Source organism: Callospermophilus lateralis, chromosome 9 (genome assembly GCF_048772815.1).
Source record: "Callospermophilus lateralis isolate mCalLat2 chromosome 9, mCalLat2.hap1, whole genome shotgun sequence".
Taxonomy (NCBI): domain Eukaryota; kingdom Metazoa; phylum Chordata; class Mammalia; order Rodentia; family Sciuridae; genus Callospermophilus; species Callospermophilus lateralis.
The window spans coordinates 47947016-47968186 of NC_135313.1; the positions used below are offsets into that span (position 1 = coordinate 47947016).

Sequence of the window (21171 nt, forward strand, 5' to 3'; positions counted from 1 at the left end):
TCAAAAATGAGTATTGGTTATAGAATGCTTGATCTCTTGATATTATGAAAGATTTAAAAATAAGTTAAAGACTTTTTTATTTAAAAAAATTGGTTGGATACATTATGCAATAGCTCTTTAAAAATGTTAAAGAATTTTCACATGAAACATTTAATTTTACCCTCCTCACTAGAATTTTCTGATATGTGAATTAACATATGAATTACATATAAAACAGACAAATAAGCTGAGATTTAATTGTTTTTGCTACCTTGATCAAGTTACAGATGAAATCTTAAAAAAAAAGCTTATTTAATTCACATAAATGGTTGATATTAATTCAAATAACTATTCCTGTTTTTCTATTTGTATATAAATAATTGATGGTCAGCTATATTATGCAATCCTCCTAAAGGGCAAATTTCCACTGTGTGATGCATTTATATACTCCTTTTGTTTCTAGATCAGTATGTTCTACAGAGTAGAACCCAAAATTTCACATGAAATAAATCATTATATGCCAATATATGTGTAGTGAGCTTTACACAACATAAAATCTAATGTTCTGACTAACCAGGTCAAAAGAAGAATGTTATTTTTTTAAACTATGAATTACTCAATAATATTTCACAAGTGTTGAATGTCCATTAAGTAGAAGAAATAAAGTTACAGAATGTTAATAAAAGTCTGTATGCCATATCTAAAAAACAGTCAAGAAAACTTTAGAATGTGTTTTAACAAGTAAAGACAATTTTAATGGATGAATAATAATAGTAAAAAATAATTAAGTTAATAAGCAACACTTATTAAAAATACAATATAAAGCACTAAGATTCAAATTACAGTTAAACTTTTAATTTCCCACCCTGATATCATGCATTTTATGGTAAATACTTTTACAAAAGAGTTTAAATTGCACTTTGGATTATTTGCCTTTCTATATCTTCAACGTTATAAACATGCAAAAGGTAAATGCATTTTCTTTATAACTAAAACCAAAATTCATATGTAGTTAACAAAAATTATGTTCCATGAAATTATTGTGTAGGACTATTTTCTAGATGGACAGTTTTCTGCAATTCAATTTTTGTAGCAATGTGTTTTGTAAACAAACACTTTACTCAGTTAAGATACCCTAAAAATTAAATTCTGATACTGATGCAAAGAGAATTATGACTACATTCCCCATGCACATGCACAAAATGATAAGACTACTGTAAATGCAAAATTAATGTCTTAAGTTAATTTGCCTCCCTCACCTTTAGCTAATTAGCAAAAATTAAACTTTATGCTAATCTGCATGAGAAGGTATATACAATTTGGAAACTGAGAATTTTTGCTGATCATGAGAAAACAAATTCATACAAGTGGTGCAAATACAAAATTACCACAAAATCATTTTAGCAGTATTTAAAAGTATTACACTTTATGATTACAATAGAGAGTGTAAGGAAATATTTTATCTTGGTTATTCATTATTTTTATTTGCACATGTTGTTTCTAATGAATCTTAGTAGCTAAAGATTTAGAATACATGGATTTTGAATCTGGTGTAATCCATTAGCATGATGGACACAAGATGTGATATACTTCTTAGTAAATTTTGTGTGCTTTGAAATGAACCTGTCTTCCTAGCTTCTGATGTATTGTGACACTAGTTAAAATAACTATTTTGAGGAAATCAATTGATATAAAGTATTAAATCGCTAATAAAATCTATATTTACATTGAATTATGTTTACTCATGCACTAAAATTGCTCTATGTATGATTTTAATTGGATAAAGGAAACAATTGAAAATAAACAGTATGCTGTTTCAAATGTACACATTCCCTTGGGAAAATAATCACAGTAGGCAGGATTTTGGCCCCTGTGATTTCCACTTCTTGGTATTACTCCCATGCTTATGTTACATGGCAAAGCGAGGTTGCAGATGTAACCAATTATAACCATCTATTAAAAATAGCAAAATTATTATGGATTATCTGGGTGTTAACAGTGTAATTCCATGATGCAAAGTGAAATTTTATATATACAAGAGAGAGGCAAAATAGAAAGTGAAAGAAATAGGTAGAGAGGGAAGATGGGAGGGGAGGGGAGGGGGGATAGTAGGGGATAGGAAAGGCAGCAGAATACAACAGTCACTAATATGGCATTATGTAAACATTGTGAATGTGTAACTGATGTGATTCTGCAATTTGTATTTGGGGTAAAAATGGAAGTGCATAACTCACTTGAATCAAATGTATGAAAGATGAAAAAAATAAAATAAAATAAAATAAAGAAATGTGATAGAGGGAGAAATCAGAGAAATTCATAGCACAAGAGGGAATCATGCAGATTGCTTTATCTGGTTTGAAAATGGAGATTGGACATCTAAGAAACAAATACAAGAATACAAGTTAGCTCTCAGAGCAGAGAGTGGCCCCTGGAGCACTGTCAAAAGGAAATAAGGATCTCAATCCTACTGACTCAAAGAATCTAAATCAGTGAACAACTTGAAAATGCTTGCAAGCAGATTTTTCAATCTCAAATTCTCCAGCTAAGATATGAGCACTTCTGATTGACTCTGGTTCTGTGAGACACAGAAGAGAGAATATAGCCATGCAGCATCAGAATGTAGAACTATGGAAATTGTGTAATAAATGTGAATCATTTCAAGTTGCCAAATGTATTGGTGTACAGTAAGAGAAAACTAATATAGTAACTCAAGTCAATATCCCCAAATCCATCTTTGAGTTCTTTCTATTGGTGAGCTGTTTAGGTCAAGAGAGTGAATTTCTTTTTCTTCAAAGAAACTTGAGATGGAAGTACAGAGGTATCATATTCCACACAAGAGGTAGATTCCTATGCATTATAGTTTCCTCATAGTAAGCTTTGTGATCATAAAATATTACATAAAAGCAGCAAGCATAAAATGAAAATAAACTGAACATTTAATGTTATTTATGCAAAATAATAAAAAAGAAATATTTTAGATAATTTTCTTTGTGCTGAAAGTAAGTTTGTTATTTAAAATCAGTCAATATAATGGAATATTAGAGGATTAAAAGTATGAGTAATGGATTGAGAATAAGTTTATCAATCTTCCAAACAATTTCAGATCAGAATTGTTATGTAAATTTATATTTAGAGGGCTGAGGTTGTGGCTCAGTGGTAGAGTGCTCACCAACCATTTGTGAGGCCCTGGGTTCAATCCTCAGCACCACATAAAAATAAATAAATAAATATTGAAGGTATTATATCCCGATACAACTAAAAAATAATTTTTTAAAATTACATTTAGAAATAGAAATAGTATTTAGATTCACTTGCCATGTAACTGTGTCAATTTGCTTGTATTTTAGTTAATTTACTTAGGCTTTATGAATCATTGAATATTTTAAAAATTCAAACACTGATAGAAATATTGTTATTCATCTCTGATGTATTTCATTAGCATTTTTTCAAACCTAAATGAACATCCTCAAAAATGAGGTAGACAAGAGAAATAAAACATGCCCTACACAAAGATCTTTAAATATGTTCCTTGAGACAAAATATATCTTCAAATTTGTCAAACTGCTTTGTGACCTCTATAGCTATTTCTAAATCTTCTGGAAAAAGTTTTCTTGGCATTGTCTTACACATTCTCTAGTTCCATATGTATTTTCTGTATTTTGAAGATTGTTGAATTAAGCAGTGAAGGATACTGAGATAAATGCCTTCCAGATAAAACACCCTTTCATCTCCATTTTACAGTGTGTGATGTCTATCTAAGGCAGAGAACAAAGGAGTGGTAACATCTATGCATTTGCCACCTGACAAAGAAATTCATGCATCAAAATACCCTTGGAGTTGTGCCTTAATCACTGATCTTCATTCAAACTCAATGTAGTTTCCAGTTAACAAGTCATATTTTATATTCAATACATGTGAAGTATTAATTGTACATCTCTATATGAATATATACACATATGTATACTTTTAATATATATATTCATATATTACGTACGTATATGTACATAAATACATATATACATATATATTCTCTTTTTCCACTAAGATCTGAGAAAGATTCAAAGAAAAGCTTGGGGTTTTGAGAGTTCATTAAAAAAAAACAGATTCAAGCCAGAAGATAAACAGTAATTTTCCTTACCTAATGTCTGAGTTTCATTCATTTCATTCATTATTTTCGTTTTCAAAAACAACATTCTGATGCTTTGTTTTCTACCGGTTCAATTATGATATGCAATGAATGAAAACAGCCATCACTGTGTTGTGTCTACTGCGTGGTAGAAGTCATCATGACAAGACGTTGGAGGACATAAGGCAGACAGCAATCCCTAACTTTACCTGGTATTAAAAGATTCCTTATATGTGCCTCACCTAGGTTGTAGCATCAAAAATAACATTGAATATGGGCAACTGTTACTATTTAGTTTAAAAGATGTTGCAGGCTGAACTCATGAAAGATGATTTGTTCCTGTTTTCATTAGAAAAGAGCTGGGAGGCTATACTACAAAGAGGTGAAGTGAAAATAAAGACATATATAGGTAAAGAAGTGTAGGCAGACTAATAAAGATGGAATGTATCCCTACATTCTCAGGATTCAGGTACTTTTTCCTGAAAACAATTGGACTGAATGCCTTGTCCTTACAAATATACTTATTTTGAACCTCATTTTATCAATATCCTATTTTTTGACATCTATTTTAATAAACGTATCTAATAAAGTGTATCAGTATTTTAATCTATTTGAGTAACCTTCACCATTTTAAGAATAGCCTCCAACCAGAGTCTTGAGACTCATGTGATAAATACATTACCAATGGTTGGTATCAAAAGAAGAAAGGAAACACATTAAATCTAAAAAATACCTACAATCTTATTCAGGATCTGAAAATGTTTTGAGAATAAACAGCACACACACACACAAAAAAAAAACCCTGAACACAAAATGTGATCTTTTGGGCTAGGGTTGTGGCTCAGCAGTAAAATAAATGAATAAATAAAGGTATTGTGTCCAATTACAACTAAAAAATAAATATTAAAAAAATGTAACTTGTTATTGAAATCAATATCAAACAAAACAAAGGGAAGGAAAGCACAAAAAAAGAACAATTTGGAACCATTGAGATATAGGTAGATAATAGATCATAATTACATACTCAGATGATACATAAAGATGGTATATTAGAACAAATACTACATCAATGTTAAATACTTACAATGTGTTCATTTACAGTTACTTCTCTGAATGATCACAATTTTTGAGATAGATATTATAATATTTAAGGATGAGCCGGGTGCAGTGGAAGAAGCCTGTAATCTCTGTGTAATCTCAGCTGTGGAGGCTGAGACAGGAAGATCACAAGTTCAAAGCCAGCCTCAGCAAAAGTGAGGTTCTAAGCAATCCAGTGAGACCCTGTCTCTAAATAAAATTAAAAATAGGGCCGGGGATGTGACTCAGTGACTCAGTGGTTGAGTGCTCCTGAGTTCAATCCCCAGTGCCAAAAATAAATAAATAAATAAATAAATAAATAAATAAATAAATAAATAAGAATGAAGTATATGAAGTTTTCTTCAAATGGTTCTGCCCATAAACACATATAGATTATACATATATAATATATATATTTTATAATATATAATATATATTCATTAATATTTTTCTACCTTTGTTCAAATCCTCTCTATCTGAGAGAGAGAGAGAGAGAGAGAGAGAGAGAGAGAGAGAGAGAGAGAGAGAGAATTTGAACAAAGGTAGGAAAATATTAATGACTGGATGATTTACGTTAAGGTATGTGAAAGTCTCTTGTATTAGTTGTGTAACTTTATTGGTAACTTCAAAGCTTTTCAAAATAAAACTTGAGGAAATGAATAAAATATATACTAGACAAATTTTCTATGCATATCATTCTAAATAGTTGTCATAATGTTTTTAAATGTTATAATATTAAAAATGAATTGAAATGATTATGAATTAAATGTTTTCCCATGTATGTTCCCCCCCACCCCCCGGTGGATTTGGTACTAGTTTACAGAAAAGTTATTCACTTCTGTATGTTGATTTCCTATGCTGCTACTTTTCTGGTAGAGTTTCATGGGTCTTCTAAGTACAGAAACATATCATTTGCAAACATAGATAATTTGACTCCTCTTTTTTACTTGTATACCTTCAATTTCTTTTACTTGTATACCTTTAATTTCTTTCTCATGACTAATTTCTCTGGATAAAATTTCAAGAATTATATTAAATAAGAATGGTGAGTGGATATTCTGGTCTTGTTTTTTATTTTAAGGAAAATTCTTTAAGCATTCCTCATTCAGTATGATTATTGGCTTGGTTTGTCATATGGCTTTATTATATTGAGATAAGTTTTTTGCATCCCTTTTTCATCATTGTTTTAGCAGAAATATGCAGTGAGTTATGTCACTTTTCTGCATCTATGGAGATGATCATCTGACTTTTATTCTTAATTATTTTTATGTGATGAATTGCATGTATTGATTTGCATATATTGAACCAACTTGCATTCCTGGAATGTAACCAAGTTGATTATGCTGTGCGATCTTCTTAATATATTTTTAAATGTAGATTATTAATATTTTATTAAGAACATTTACATTTATGTTCATCACAGGTATTGGCCCGTGATTGTCTTTCTTTTCTTTCTTTCTTTTTTCTTTCTTTCATGTTGTCCTTCCCTAGTGGTGATATCAAAGTAATGTTGGTTTCACAGAATGAATTTGGAAGTGTTCCTTCCCTTAATTCTTTGGTATAGTTCAAGAATTGCCATGTATGTCTTCTTGAAAAGCTTGGTAAAATTCAGCAGTGGGGGCATTAGTCCTGAGTCTCTCTTTTGCTGGGAGCCTTTTGTTGTTGTTATTGTTGTTACTGATCCAACAAACTTATTGCTTGTTTATTGGTCTATTCAGACATGTTATGTACTCAGGGTTTAGTTTTAATAGGTTATATTGCATCTATTTTATCCATTTCTTCTACATTTTCTAATTTGTTAGGGTATAGTTGTCCAAATTAGCCTTCAAATATCCTTTGAGATATTTGATTTTGTGACATTAGTTATAATGTATTTTTCATGTCTGATTCCATTTAATTATATCTTCTCTCCTTTTTCCCTAATAGACCAGCTAGACTCTTTTGATAATTTTTCATTTTTTCAGAATGCCAATTCTACTTTATTTATTTCTACTTTATTTATTTTTGCTCTAATCATCATTATTTCTTTCCTTCTACTAATTTGGAGTTTGGTTGGTTCATGATTTTCTAGGCCCTTCAGTTGTATCATTGTTACTTGTTTAAAAATCTTTCCTTTTTTTAAATGTGAGTACGTATTGCTTTGAATTTACCTCCTAGGGCAGTTTTTTTTCTGTATCCTTAAGTTTTCATATTATGGTCTTCCATTTTCAATTGCTGGATTTTTTTTTAAGTTTCTTTTTTTGATTTCTGCAATAATCCATTTACTTTCAAAAGTGGGTTATACAGTCTCCCTGTATTTGTATAATATATAAAATATTTTTGTCTCTACTTCCTGTTTCAATTTCTAATTTTGTTCCAATTTGGTCAGAAAACATACAATATGTGGTTAATTTTTCATCTGTTCACACTTGTTTTATGGTCCAGTAGATGGTCTATTGAAGAGAGTCTATATGTTGAAGAAAAGAATGTATGTATATTCTACATCGATGAAATGTTCTATAAAATGCATATGAAGTTCATTTGATCTGTAGTATAGTTTAACTCTGACATTTGTTATTTTTTTTTGGTCTGGATTATGTGTTCATTGATGAAAGTTGGGTACTGAAGTAGGTCACTATTACTATATTTCAGCCTATCATTTACTGTAGATTTAATAGCATTTTCTTTATAACATTGGGTTCTCTGATATTATTCCCATATAAGTTTTCAGTATATGAGAACAATATTAATAATTATATCTTCTTATTGAATTGATTCCTGGAGTAATATATAGTAAACTTTGTCTTATCTTGAAGTTCATTTTGTCTGATATAAGTCTAGCTATCCTTACTTCCTTGAAGTCTCCATTTGCATGGAACATATTTTCTCCATTGTTTTATTTTCAGTAAATTAATTCAGTAAAGCTTCAGGACACAAATCAGTACACAAAAATTAGTAATTTTTTATACTACTAGTAAACTCTCTGAGAAATCAATAATAAAAGTCATTGAATCATAATGAATATAATAGAATATCTTAGAATAAATGTAACCAAGAGAGCAAAAGAAATCTACAATGAAAATTACAAATGCCTCTAAAATGATAAAATAAATTGAAAACACATAAAAATAACAGAAAGACCTCCTATGTTCATGAATCAGAAAAATTAATATTTTTAAATGTCCACCCTACCTGAAGGAATTCACAGAATCAATGTAATCCTTACCAAAATAACCATGGCATTATTCAATTTAATCCTAAAATTCACATGGAAGTAAAGAATCCCAAATACCAAATCAATCTGGAGCAAAAAGAGCACAAAGTTGGAGGAATTCCAACACCTGATTTCAAGATTAGATACTACAGTTCCATCCCAGCTGAAGAGCAAAGAGCTGCTGGCAGCGTAAATCTCACCAACAATTCAGGGGTTTTTAGAAATCAAAATAGGCAGAATTTTCCTTGATCATATTGTTGGTACCCTCTCTGTTTTCTTGTGCAAACTGTAACACAATCCTGACTAACAGCTCAGATCTCATCTTCACTTGGTTCACAGGCCCAATGGGTAGAATGTTTCTTTTTAACAAGGTAGTTAACCTACAGTACAGTGAAGTTCAAGATTCCTTCAGGCTCAATGGGTGACACATGATTTGTAATGTGATCTGCAAAAACTGCAAGAGCAAACTCGGATGAATCTATGAGTTTGCTACTGAAGACAGCCAGCATTATAAGAAAGGCCATGTGATCCTGGAACAAGTTCTAGTTCCAGAGATTGAGAGCTTTGAGGAGAAGGTACCATCTGATAACTCTTGAAGAAAAAGAGACAAATCCATCTGTTCTCAGGTTCCCTTCACTGAAAACAAAAATCTACTTACACACACTGTCTTCTTAGCATCAGAGTCGGATTCGTGAACTGCAGAACAGAGGTTGTGAGAATGTTAAGTTGGAACCTTTCCTTCCTTCCTTCCTTCCTTCCTTCCTTCCTTCCTTCCTTCCTTCCTTCCTTCCTTCCTTCCTCCCTCCCTCCCTCCCTCCCTCCCTCCCTTCCTTTTAACTTTGTATTTTCCAACCAGCAGTGTGTACAGAGAATACTATGAAGTTGCTTTTAGTTTTTTCCTCCTGTGTTTACACCTTGAGGCTGAAGAGTCTCTGCAGCTATATGGTGGGCTATGTGGAGAAAAAAATCTGGGCTATTAGAGTTGAAAAAGTGTGTTTTATGTAAATTTTGAATGGAGAATATATCAAGAGCATGTTTTTAAAACTTATTTGGGTTTTGTTTTAAAACTTTTTTTTTTTTTTAAACTCAGTGATTTCACTTGATTTGCTGGCTTCAGAGATGCGAAATCTAAGCTCAGCATTAAAGACTCAGGGTTAGCCTGGCTTGTTCTGGCCCATGTGTTGGAGATGAACCCTAGCACCAGAAGCCATTCTTCCTTGTCAGTCTTGACCTGAAGATGTCACCATTCCTACTCATTTGTCACCACATAACTGGTGTTGATTGGAAACATTTTCTGAAATGAGGCGGAACTGACGGGTTGTCTTTTTCCATGTGATATAAATAAAATAATAGTTGGGGGGGAAAAAGACGCACTACGGAATCACAGTCACCAAAACAGCATGATACTGCCATAAAAGCATACTCAGATCCATAGAACAGATTAGAGATACCATAAATAAATAAACACACTTAGAGTCATGATTGTCAAGAAAGGTATTAAAAACAAACTCTGGGGAAAAGATAGCTTCTTAAATAAATGGAACACTGAATATGCACATATAGAAAATTTAAATTGGATTCTACCTCCCACTCTACAAAAATCAATTCAAATTGGATCAACGCCTAAAAGTAAGACTTAAAATTACAAGAATACTAGAAAGAAGCATGGAAAACACTTCAAAATATTGGTAGAAGCAATTATTTTCATATGACCATATAATTTCATATGACCAAAATAATTTATTTCACAGGAAATAAAAGCAAAATTAGACAAGTGGGATTACATCAAACTAAGAAGCTTTAACAAATCAGAGAAAAAAATATCAACAGAATGATGAGACAACCTACAGCATAAGAGAAAATATTTGACAATATTTGGTTTTTGTCACAAAAAAATAACAAAAGAGCTTCACTAATTTATCATTTGGTGTATTAAAAGAAATAATGATGTACAGAAAGTTATCCAGACCTACAACTGGAATTTGATAAATTTTAAAAATCAATAACAATAAGCAATGAATAATTCTGTAATCATGATTTGGCTCTAAAAATGATAACAATCATAGATAAACACTGTCATTAAAAAAAGCATTTTTAATGTTTGTTTCACAGTGAAATCTAGATGCTAAGCAGAAAAGGCTACACATATACCCTGAGGACTGAATACTTTCTGTGGATATTTAAATATTCTCTTTATATAATTTGAATAGCCAAACAAAAAGGGAAATTTATTATGCATCATAGAGTGAAACAAAGCTTTGATAGTTTCTAATAATTCCAAGCAATGCCATACACTGCATATCACATTTTCAAACACACCATCTTAAAACCTTAGCTTCTATGTCAAGTATAAAATGAATATAGCAACATGTCCTTTCAGAACACATAACAGGTGATGTTACTATTTCTGCTTTGGAAGAGCAACAGAACAAAACATTCAACTTAGTGATAGATTCCCTAGATTTTCGGAATTATTTCAAAAAAGTACCACAATCATACATTTAAGCAAATATATCCTCATTAAAATGCTTGAAGAACATAGGAGTTAACTAATGGTTTATTATCTAACTGAAAGTTCTCCAGGGTTCTACCTCAAGAATGAATTATTAAATGGGTTCAGTTCCTAAATTTTTAGTATTTTTTTAAAATAAGTATACAACAGAGTTAATTTTTTAATATTTTTAAAATTTTATTGTATTTTTCATTTCTTCTAATTAGTTATACATGACAGTAGAATATACTTTGATACAGTATAAATAAATGAAGTAAAATTTATCATTCTTCTGGTTGTACATGATGTAGAATCACACTGGTCTTGTAGTCACATATGTACACAAGGTAATAATGTCAGATTCATTCGATTTTCCTTCTTACCTCCATATCCCCTTCCTTCCTTTCACTCCCTTCTACTTAATCCAAATAACTCTATCCTTCCCTAGCCCTCCCACTACTTTATTGTGAATTAGCCTATGCATTTCCGAGAAAACATTTGGCCTTTGGTTTTATGGGATTGGCTTATTTTGCTTAGCATGATATTTGCCAGCTCTATCCATTTTCTAGCAAATGCCATAATTTCATTCTTATTTAGGCTGAGTAATAGTTCATTGTGTTTATATACCACCTTTTCTTTATCCATTCATCTTTCAAGTAATTTCAAATTACATGCAGGACTACAGAAGAGAGTTAAAACATACTGGTTGAACGATGGTTTCAACATAATATGATTAGTTAGAACACCTAATAAGTATATTTTGTTAATAAACAATAATTTTGTTCCATCTTTCATTTAAAATTAAATAGCTGCTTTTACTTGTTTTAACTGATTTTTAATAGAGGACACAGGATCCCTTGCATACATGTGGAAGAAATTCTACCATAAATATTACTCAAAATAGAGTAGTCAAAGTGATAGCTCTAAAAATCATGCTAAGGTGATATCAGTTTAAACTCAGTATCTATTAACAACTTGCTAGATTCTGGCGCCTCTGTTTACCCACTCTTTAACAAGAATTCAAGGTGTCTCAAGAGGCTTTTTCTGGACAGCTCAGGTGTAACAATTATTCTTGTGTATTACACATTTTATGTTTGTATCTTTTACTTGTGTTTGAGAACACAAGTAGGTTGGTTGTTCTTTCTAGGACATTTGGCATGTTGTAAGAGATTAATAGAAGATTATTTAAAATAGAATAATTGTGTTTGGGACTTAGTCCGTTCACTAAGTTTGTAGTATGGGGGTGGAAAGGAGAAAAGAGTCATTGTAAAATTTTCATCAAATATTGAAAGAGTAGAAGAACCTGTGGACTTGTTTTGTTTCTAAAAAGTTTAATAAGACAAATGTATGATTGATTATAGGTAGATCTTTATCTAACATTTCTCAATATCTTTAAAAACAACTTTCAGAAATCATATAGAACAGATTAGATAAAGAATGCCTGGTTTAACATTCTGTTTTCAAGTAGGGACATTCAGACTCTGACTTTGGAAATAATTTATCTATTTGCCACATGTAGACTAAATGTAGACTGAATTAAAAAATTTCTTAAACAAATTGAATTTACAAGTCAACAAAGAAATTGACCTAACCACCCTTACCCTTACCCCTCCCGTTTACTTTTGTTTTTACTTTTTGTGGTACTGGTGATCAAACCCAAGAACATTATGCTTCTAACAGACATTTTCAGTCCTGTTTTTATTTTGAGATGGGATCTCACTAAGTTGTGGAAACTGGGCTTGAACTTGCTATTCTTCTGCCTCAGCCTCCTGAGTCACTGGGATTACATGTGTATGACATCATACCTCACTGACCTACTCATTTCTAAAGATTCTGAAGTGAATACATTTTCTCCTGCTCATTTCTGTTCCTGGAATGACATTAGAACTGAAAATTACTAATTTAAGCACTTGGTAACCTGGAGGTGTTTCTTTATGTACTTTCTATGTGTTATCTATTCATTCAGTTTTATGCCCAACTACATTTATATGTAATATGATGATTAAATGCTAAAAGGTGGTAATGTTAAGCTGTATGTATGTAAAGAATATATTTTTTTCACAGGTTATCAAGGAAGACACCTTACAGCCAGCCATTTCTGGGTTTTGTTATTATATCACCTCCTAATTTTTAATTTTGCTTTCAGAAATTTATATACAAACACACATATATGCCTTGATGGATATATTTAAAATCTCAATAAACTGAGAATAATAAGATTCATATTACAATAAGATTTATATCATAATGTATTTTATAAAGTCTCCAACCATATAGTAGTTGTTTGATAAATGTCAAATAGTATTATTATTATTGGTATTAGTACTGAGAAAAACATATACAAATGAAGAATGGCTAAACCCTATAAGACAACAGAATTCTAAATGCAATCTCTGCAGTAGCCAGTCCAGCAAGCCATACCTCCAGTTCTGCAACAATTAGCCCACTATATGCAGGGCTGAATCAATGATTGCCAATTTCCTTAGGTTTTTCCTTTGTTTCCAACTCAGGAGAAACCAGCAAAAGCCAAATACTCTCCCCAAGGAACCATAGTTTCTTAGTTTGAACCTGATTATCTGTTCCTATGTGTTTAGCAGTATTGGTATTATCAGATCATTACTTTATCTCATTCTTTTGGGATAGTTTGTGTTATACTATCTGGAGTACATTTGTTTTGGGAGAGTGCTCGGAATTGAACCAAAGGACTCACTCAAGCTGCACAAGTGTTAGAGTCTATAAACAAGTCAAGATGGCACCTGGCATTTTGCCAGGTGGAGTGGTTTGTGAAGTAATGCCAGCGAGCCATTAAGTGTGGAGATTCCTTATTGGTTAACTGCTGTATCTAGTTTATGTTAATTAAGATAATCTGTGTGGAATGTATATATACTCCTCCTGTCCTACAATAAAAGGCTCCCACTCCTGCTGTATCAATATACACAAGTTCCTCGTCACCTCCCGGTTATTTTGCTGCAGCCGGACTGCGGCACACAAGCACCTACTACAACCTGCATCCCCAGCCCCAAGTGTCATGCTGTATGGAAGTCTGAAAGTGCTGATTTTCATAAGGAAATGTCTAAGAATTCAAGCAAAGAACCTCTGCACCTGCTCTCTGGGCTTTCAGAGAGAAACTAGTTTGAGGTTCTTATAGGACCGGTGTCCATTCAGATGAATTTTGCTGTAGATCACTCATAATACAATTATATTCTCCTCTCCTCACTTTCCTCTCCTTGCCTCACCCTCACCTTGCCTCTCTTCCTGACCTGAAATTTAGGTTTCAATCCTTAGAGAGCATTAACTCTAACTTTTCAACTTCCAGGAAATACATATTGTCTGGTTTGTTCTTAAACAGAGCTAGATGCCAGGTTAGTGAGCCAGTTTATGAAGTGCACAAGCATTAATTTCAACCAACCATTGTCAGTTCTTACAGAGAAAATCTAAACTTTCTTTACCTATTTGGTCTAAGTCTCTTCACAAAAGATATAATTCATTTGGGTCTGTGTGACCTAGAAATGGTACACATTGTTAGAAATCTCAGGTGGTAAATCCTGTATTACAAAAAGCCAAATGAAGTTACCCTCAAAGGGGTCTCCAGAATCACTCCCTCCTAGTGAAAGAATGAAGGAAAGAAGGGAGGGAGGGGTGCAAAGTCTATTAACAGAAATGGCTTAAACATTTACAATAAAAAACAAATGAATCAAATTCAATTACATGTGGAAAGAAAGCATGAAACTTATGAAGATTTTCAGGGTAGATTAAAAAATGCTTTTCAATGGCATTCAAAAATTAAAGGCCTCAATGTTTAATGTCAGCTTCTCATCTTATTTTTTAAATGAACTAAAACCTGAAATCAGAGATCTGATTAGAAAATGAAAATTCGAATGAGAATCTGTTTCTTTACCTCAGCTACACCACTTGACAGAATATTTTGAAAGGAATCTATAAAAGCAGAACAAGACCCCTAATAAATTTATATTCCTTCCCCCAATAGATCATCCAGGACATCTATAAATAATGAAGACTGAAGGGACACTGAACAAAAGACATCATCCTATATCAATAAAACAAAGATCAAGATGGAGAGAAATGTCTCAATTTAGAATGGTAAGCATGTTTTGAGAAATAAAAACAAATGTGATATGTGCCTTAACTTGAACACGCAACATGAACTAACTATAAATATAGATGTTCAACCTTATAAATTCCTGGTAGATGTGGGAACACTACTCCTTCTCAATTAAAGTCAGTCACCCTTGCTCAGAATCATCCTAGAAGTAATCATGAAGCTCTTTGGGTGTGTTTGTTTGCTTTTGTGAGATGGTAGGTATTTTAAATATTCCACAATTCTTCCTTATTTTTCACATATTTGTAATCTTAGGGCCCAAAATAAGAAAATATTCTTCCAAGCTGTGTGATACTACTTCTATAAATCAAATAGGAAATGTTTTACTTTGCAAATGGAATTGTAACATTATATGCCTCCTGCAAGGTTTGTTAAGGTTCCAAAATAAGTATATAAATATAATTTGTGTGTGCTGTGCATATATTTTTACCTTCCCCATTATATTTAATACATTCCACAGTTGTTGATCTTGACATCATAACTTTCACTTTATGGGTAAAAAAATACTACTAATATAGGAAAAATTAATTACAAAAGAACCCACTAAAGTTCAGAAATCTAAATAATTAACTAATAAATATTTAATTATTTGTAGGATAGCAATATATATCTAATTCCTAGTGTGATTTTTTTAATTGCTTTTCATCTATGAAAATTTTACCATCAATTTTTCCACAAACCAACACTTATTATCCACCCTTCATGGTTCTTTTTCTATTTTTGTTCTTCTTTATGATAACTATTAGGACAAAACATGCTTACTCTAATGATATTCTTAGACTGTCACAAATAGTAAAAACTGCCCTTAATCATGCTGCCTGCTTGATGCCATACAAAGCCTGATTTCTGTGATTAAATACAACAATAACAACAACAACAACAAAACCCTCTGGAAAACTCCATTCTCATCAAATGAAACCAGAGGGAATTGCATCTGCTTGAACTTACATCTACAGATTAGATTGAATAAATCAAAATGTGACTTTATTGGACACTTTCTTCCAGAAAAAGAGCCAATTCTAGAATACTAATCAGACCCGTAAATAATGCTAAATCCAAAAAAATTTCTGACATGAGCCAAAACCTTTCCACCTGGTACACATTAATAGAGATTCAGATAGATAACCAAGCCACTCTAAGGATTTGGATGAGACCTCATGCTGTGAACCATTCTCTTTTTCTGTATCTTCATATTCCCCTGTCCTGTACTCCTTTGGCAATCTAACCTTGTTTTCCTCAGGGTAACACTTCATGGTCTTTAGCAACAGCATTCTGAGACAGGTGCACAGAACTACAATTTAGTAAGATTGAAATTGGTCAAGCAAAAATGAGCTCCAAATTGAGATACTCTTGATTTTACTGTTCTTGGAAGAATAAGTGACTTGTTTATGCATACAAGCAGAGGAATGGTCCAAATGTGAGACTCATATAAATAGGGAAATCTATAAGAATTATAACACTAACTCTTTGGGTGTGCGTTTGTTTTCTTTTGTGAGATGGGGTCTCCCTAAGTTGCCCAGGCTATCCTTGAACTTGTGATCATTCTGCCTAGGACTCCAAGTAGCTGAGATTATAGACATATGCCACCCCCCCCCAACTATATTTCATTAACTCTTACAGAAGCTATTAATAGTACCACCTTTGCCACAGGTAGAATCTGATTTACTCTCAGCTTAGGGGAATAATAGAGATATACAGTCATATTGCTCTAGATTTCCTGTTGGCTAGTGATGGCATTTGTGCCATTGCAAATACTTCTTTGTTGAACTTAGCTAAATGAAATAGGCAAGGTAGATCACCTTGAGAATAAAGTTAGCTGTCACACTAGGATTGGTCCTTACAATCTGTGAAATTTGTTCTCTTGACCATTTAGATTCCTACTCCAAAGCGCTTTACAGGGATGATAATTGTTCTTGTTTTGACATAGCGATTGTGACTCTGCTTCACTTCATTCTGTCCAGAATCAACATGCTTCTTTGCAGCTGTTTTCAAATGATTATAATGAGGAGAATGCAAAAAGAAATTCATCACAAAGTTCTCATGATATTTTTCAATAGAGGCAACTGAATGCCTACCAGCAATAATCTGTATACATAGATTTCCTTGAATTGATCAAGGAAAAGCAATGACACTGTACATACAAATGAATAATATCCAGATCAAACATGGCAATAGACTTAGACCATAATCTCTGCATTGAAGAGCAGAGGAAAACAAATCACAATCTCGACAATAATCGACCCAGAATGGACAGGACTTGTCCATGACAGTCAAATTTCCCTTTTCCTCTCCCCATTCCAACTCAGGACCAAGCATGAAAAGCCAAATAAAATCTCCAAACAAATTTTGTCCGGTTCTCTTCTTACCATTAATGTGCCTCCAGCTTTCCCGTACCATCAACCTCCAGCAACAACACAAGACCTTGCCTTTTTTTTTCACTATAAATGTTTCCCACTTTTTTGTTTGTCTGCCTTTCTTTGCATTTCTGTCAAATACTAATGATGATATCTGAATCAATGGCTCTAGCAAAAGCTGAGGGAATCTGCTATATTTATTTCTACTTTATTTTTGCTGATCCTCAATGACTGTGTAGTATTCAGTAAAATGTACATATTTAAGTGCTCAGGAAATGTGTGCATATGAATATTCAATTTTCAGTTTAATTCAAAGATCATTAAATAAAAACACCTGAGTACTGAGATTCCAATCAAGCAAAATTATTTCATTTGCCATTGTACTGATATATTCAAACATGAGAGAAAAAGAGAGTTACAGAAACAGATCAGAAAATAGATTAAACAAAAACAGGTAGAAAAGTGCTTGGATAAATACTGCGTTAGCATAAAATTTAACAGAGAAATACAAAGACCCCTCTTAAGAGATCCTTTATTTTAACTGACTTAAGAATTAACCAATCATAAAATTTGAGCAAAACCCTGTATTCTCAATCTCTGATAAATTAAATAATTAAAATGTTCCAAGTATTATTTTAGTGTCTTACTATGATAACTCATAACATCTACTTATTTGCAATACTCTTAATAGACTAAGAATTTTTCTAATTCAGCTTACATTTTCCCAACTACTTTCACTCTAGATCTTTATTTTCTAAATCATAAACAGCTTTAGCAAAAAAAAAAAAAAAAAAGATATTTAAAAGCAATTGGCTTCTCCATCTATGGAAAAGAAACAGCCAGTTTGTCTTGATAAATCACTGGTTTATTTGGTTACCATATCCTTAATACTATGCCAGAGAGAACTTTTTGTCCTGTTGATATTTATAGTATTAATGATTTCAAACTGTCTTCAATGTAAAATACAAAATTATGTCAAAAGTATCAATGGTGTTTAAGAAAATCATATCTAAAACCATGTTTTTCCTATATGGATAGTTTTGCTTTTAGCATAAAAGGCCAAGACATCTATATGGGACAGAAAAAAAGTTAGGGTTAACATATTGTATTAATATAATGAATGTTGCCTTAAAAATTCTTTTCTTTAGAGTCCCAAATAATTGCTGATACATTCACTGAAAACAGAAGTAATGTTTCATTTTAAAAGAAAAGAATATCAAATACTGACATGTAGACATTGTTTTAACAGAAAAAAAATGCAGAAATTAGTACAAATAAAACTATAGAAACCATCATAGTGCCTTTCAACTTTGATTTTAAAATAAATATGAAAGAGATATATTAATGTATTTATATTATTTAAAGAATGTTATTTATGGGGTGTTCATAAATCAGAAGGAGCTATGTATTAGCATCTTACACTTAAATTTTACATAAGTAATGGTTTTGAAGTCAAATATAGGAAGAAAGGTAAAACACATTGATTGTTAGCCTCTCTTTTTCAGTTTTTAGTTGTAGATGGACACAATACTTTTATTTAGTTATTTTTATATGGTGCTGAGGATTGAACCCAGTGTCTCACACATTCGAGGCAAGCACTCTGCCACTCAGCCACAATCCCAGCCCTATTAATAACTAACCTTTTAAGTTAAAGCCAAACACCAGGTACTTGTGATAAACTTTTATTTAAGAAAACTAATCTTGCTGACTGCTGCCCCAGTGTGGTGCAATATTAAACATCAGAGATTTGAATATTTAAAAAAAAAAAAAAAGCATGTATCTGACACCTCTCTCTTCCATGGTACTTTTTGATAATATAAAAAATGGAAAGCAAACTAAGAAGTCAAGTTTTAAAGCTCTTTGAGACACCTGCATATTTTTTTATGTTTTCACATCACTTAAAAGCTTTCAAATAATATAAGAGGAAGTATTACTCCATTTACATGTCATGCTAAAAAGGAACACATTTTCCTACCTTAGGTGCAAATATTAAATATTTGTGTAAGAATAAATGAAGATGTCATTACAGGGCATAGTATGTTAACGCAGAATTTTTTTAAAGACAGAATTTGAAGCTGTCAAACATATATGCATATATTTAGTTGTTTTATTAATAAATAGGATGAAGTTTTATGTATTTTAATATTTCATTTTGCAATTAATTAATTTACAATTAAGAAATATGGGTTTGAAAAAAATGCTTAAACATAAAAAATGAAAATATACACTTTTGCTTTTGCATTAGTATGTATTATATATATTATAAATACTAATTACATAATATATTTGTTTACTATCATTTGATTAAACTTTATAAAATTTATCAGGTGTTATTTTATATATTATAAAATGTATGTTAAATATTATATATAAATACATATTTAATTGTATTTTAGTTTTATTACCCTTTGTAGATTCTTTCTGCCAATGATTAAAACAATCTTGACTCTGAGTGTTAAATTTGTGCCTATTTGCTTCAATGTTTGTTCTTAGAAGGTAAGGAAGGAAATTTTATTATCCAATAAAAATAAACAGATAAATTTATATGATACACCTTCAAGATATTTAGTAGTCTTAGAACCTTATGGTAAAATAGTGTTTGAATCACACTAGCTTTGTGAGTTATTTAGCATGAACTATTTTTGACCCCTGGGGACACATATTGAAAGTGAGATGTGTTTAGTTTCCCTGTGTTGTTTTCCTGGCTTTTTAAATTATTATTTATTTTTAATTCTTATCTATCTATGCATATACAAACTTATATGTAGATACATGTATATATTTACATACATATATAATATGTACATACATATATAATATGTACATAACAAAACTTATGGAATTATTTTGCTGTCTACAAGATGAATATTTACTCAATATGAAATATTAAGATTAGAGGAAAAAACAATAAAATTATTATTATTGATTTTATATTTTTCACTATGGGAAAGGCAAAAAATTTGTCAACATAATTTTATTTAAAATGCCCAGTAAATATATCATTACATCTAAGTTAATTATCCCAAGTATACTATAAAAAGAATTTCAAATCAAAAAATTAGCAGCAACTAAATTGTGTCTTGTGTAATTTTTCAAAATAAATTTATCAGGAATATATTTCATGTGCTTCATCAAATCACTCTGACTGGGAAGACTAGAAAATATTTTTATTGTTTTATGTGGGAAAAGTAATCTGAGTTTTCATATGTTTAGATGACTTGACCAAGATCTTATAACTAATAAGAGACAAAACAAAGGTTGGACCTGGATTTTCTACTTTTCATTCTATTCATTGTGTTACAACTTGCTGATCTTCATTAGAGAAAGAAAATAAATTAAACATAATAAGTGAATGCTCAGTACCAAAAGAAAATAAACAATAAGGCATTTTATAATCAGAATTCCATTCTCCATGAATTGTCGAAATAACTAAAGTAATTTTCTAATGTAAATTTCTGAGTCCACAAACTTTCATTTAGAGTAATTATTCTACAAAAATGTGTTCATTGTGAAACCTGGAGATGAACAAGACTATAATTGTTTTATGTTTATGTTAATTTCATATGAGGAAATATATATTTTCTTATATATTATATCTTGACATCACCCACCACCATATCAAGAAAATGTGGAAGCCATCATTCTAAAGGATCTTGGCTTTAACTTATAAAGAATCTAACTTTCTTTGAATGTAGGAACAAGAATTAAGCGTGGTCTCAGGTATGTGTTCAACTTCTTCCACCCTTGGCACAACAACAGCAACAAAACTTTAAAGATGAATTTAATATATTGCCAGAGGCACTAATGACTCTTGGCTTGGCAAGTACCTGG

The 21171-nt window shown here is 31.4% G+C and overlaps 1 protein-coding gene and 1 pseudogene across 1 annotated transcript in view; one reads left to right on the forward strand and one right to left on the reverse strand.

Annotated features, from left to right (window-relative positions):
• Znf804a (zinc finger protein 804A) overlaps positions 1 to 21171 on the reverse strand; it is a 285210-nt gene that overhangs the window by 221971 nt on the left and 42068 nt on the right. The window lies entirely within an intron of this gene.
• Positions 5747 to 8971, forward strand: LOC143407184 (protein yippee-like 5 pseudogene; annotated as a pseudogene).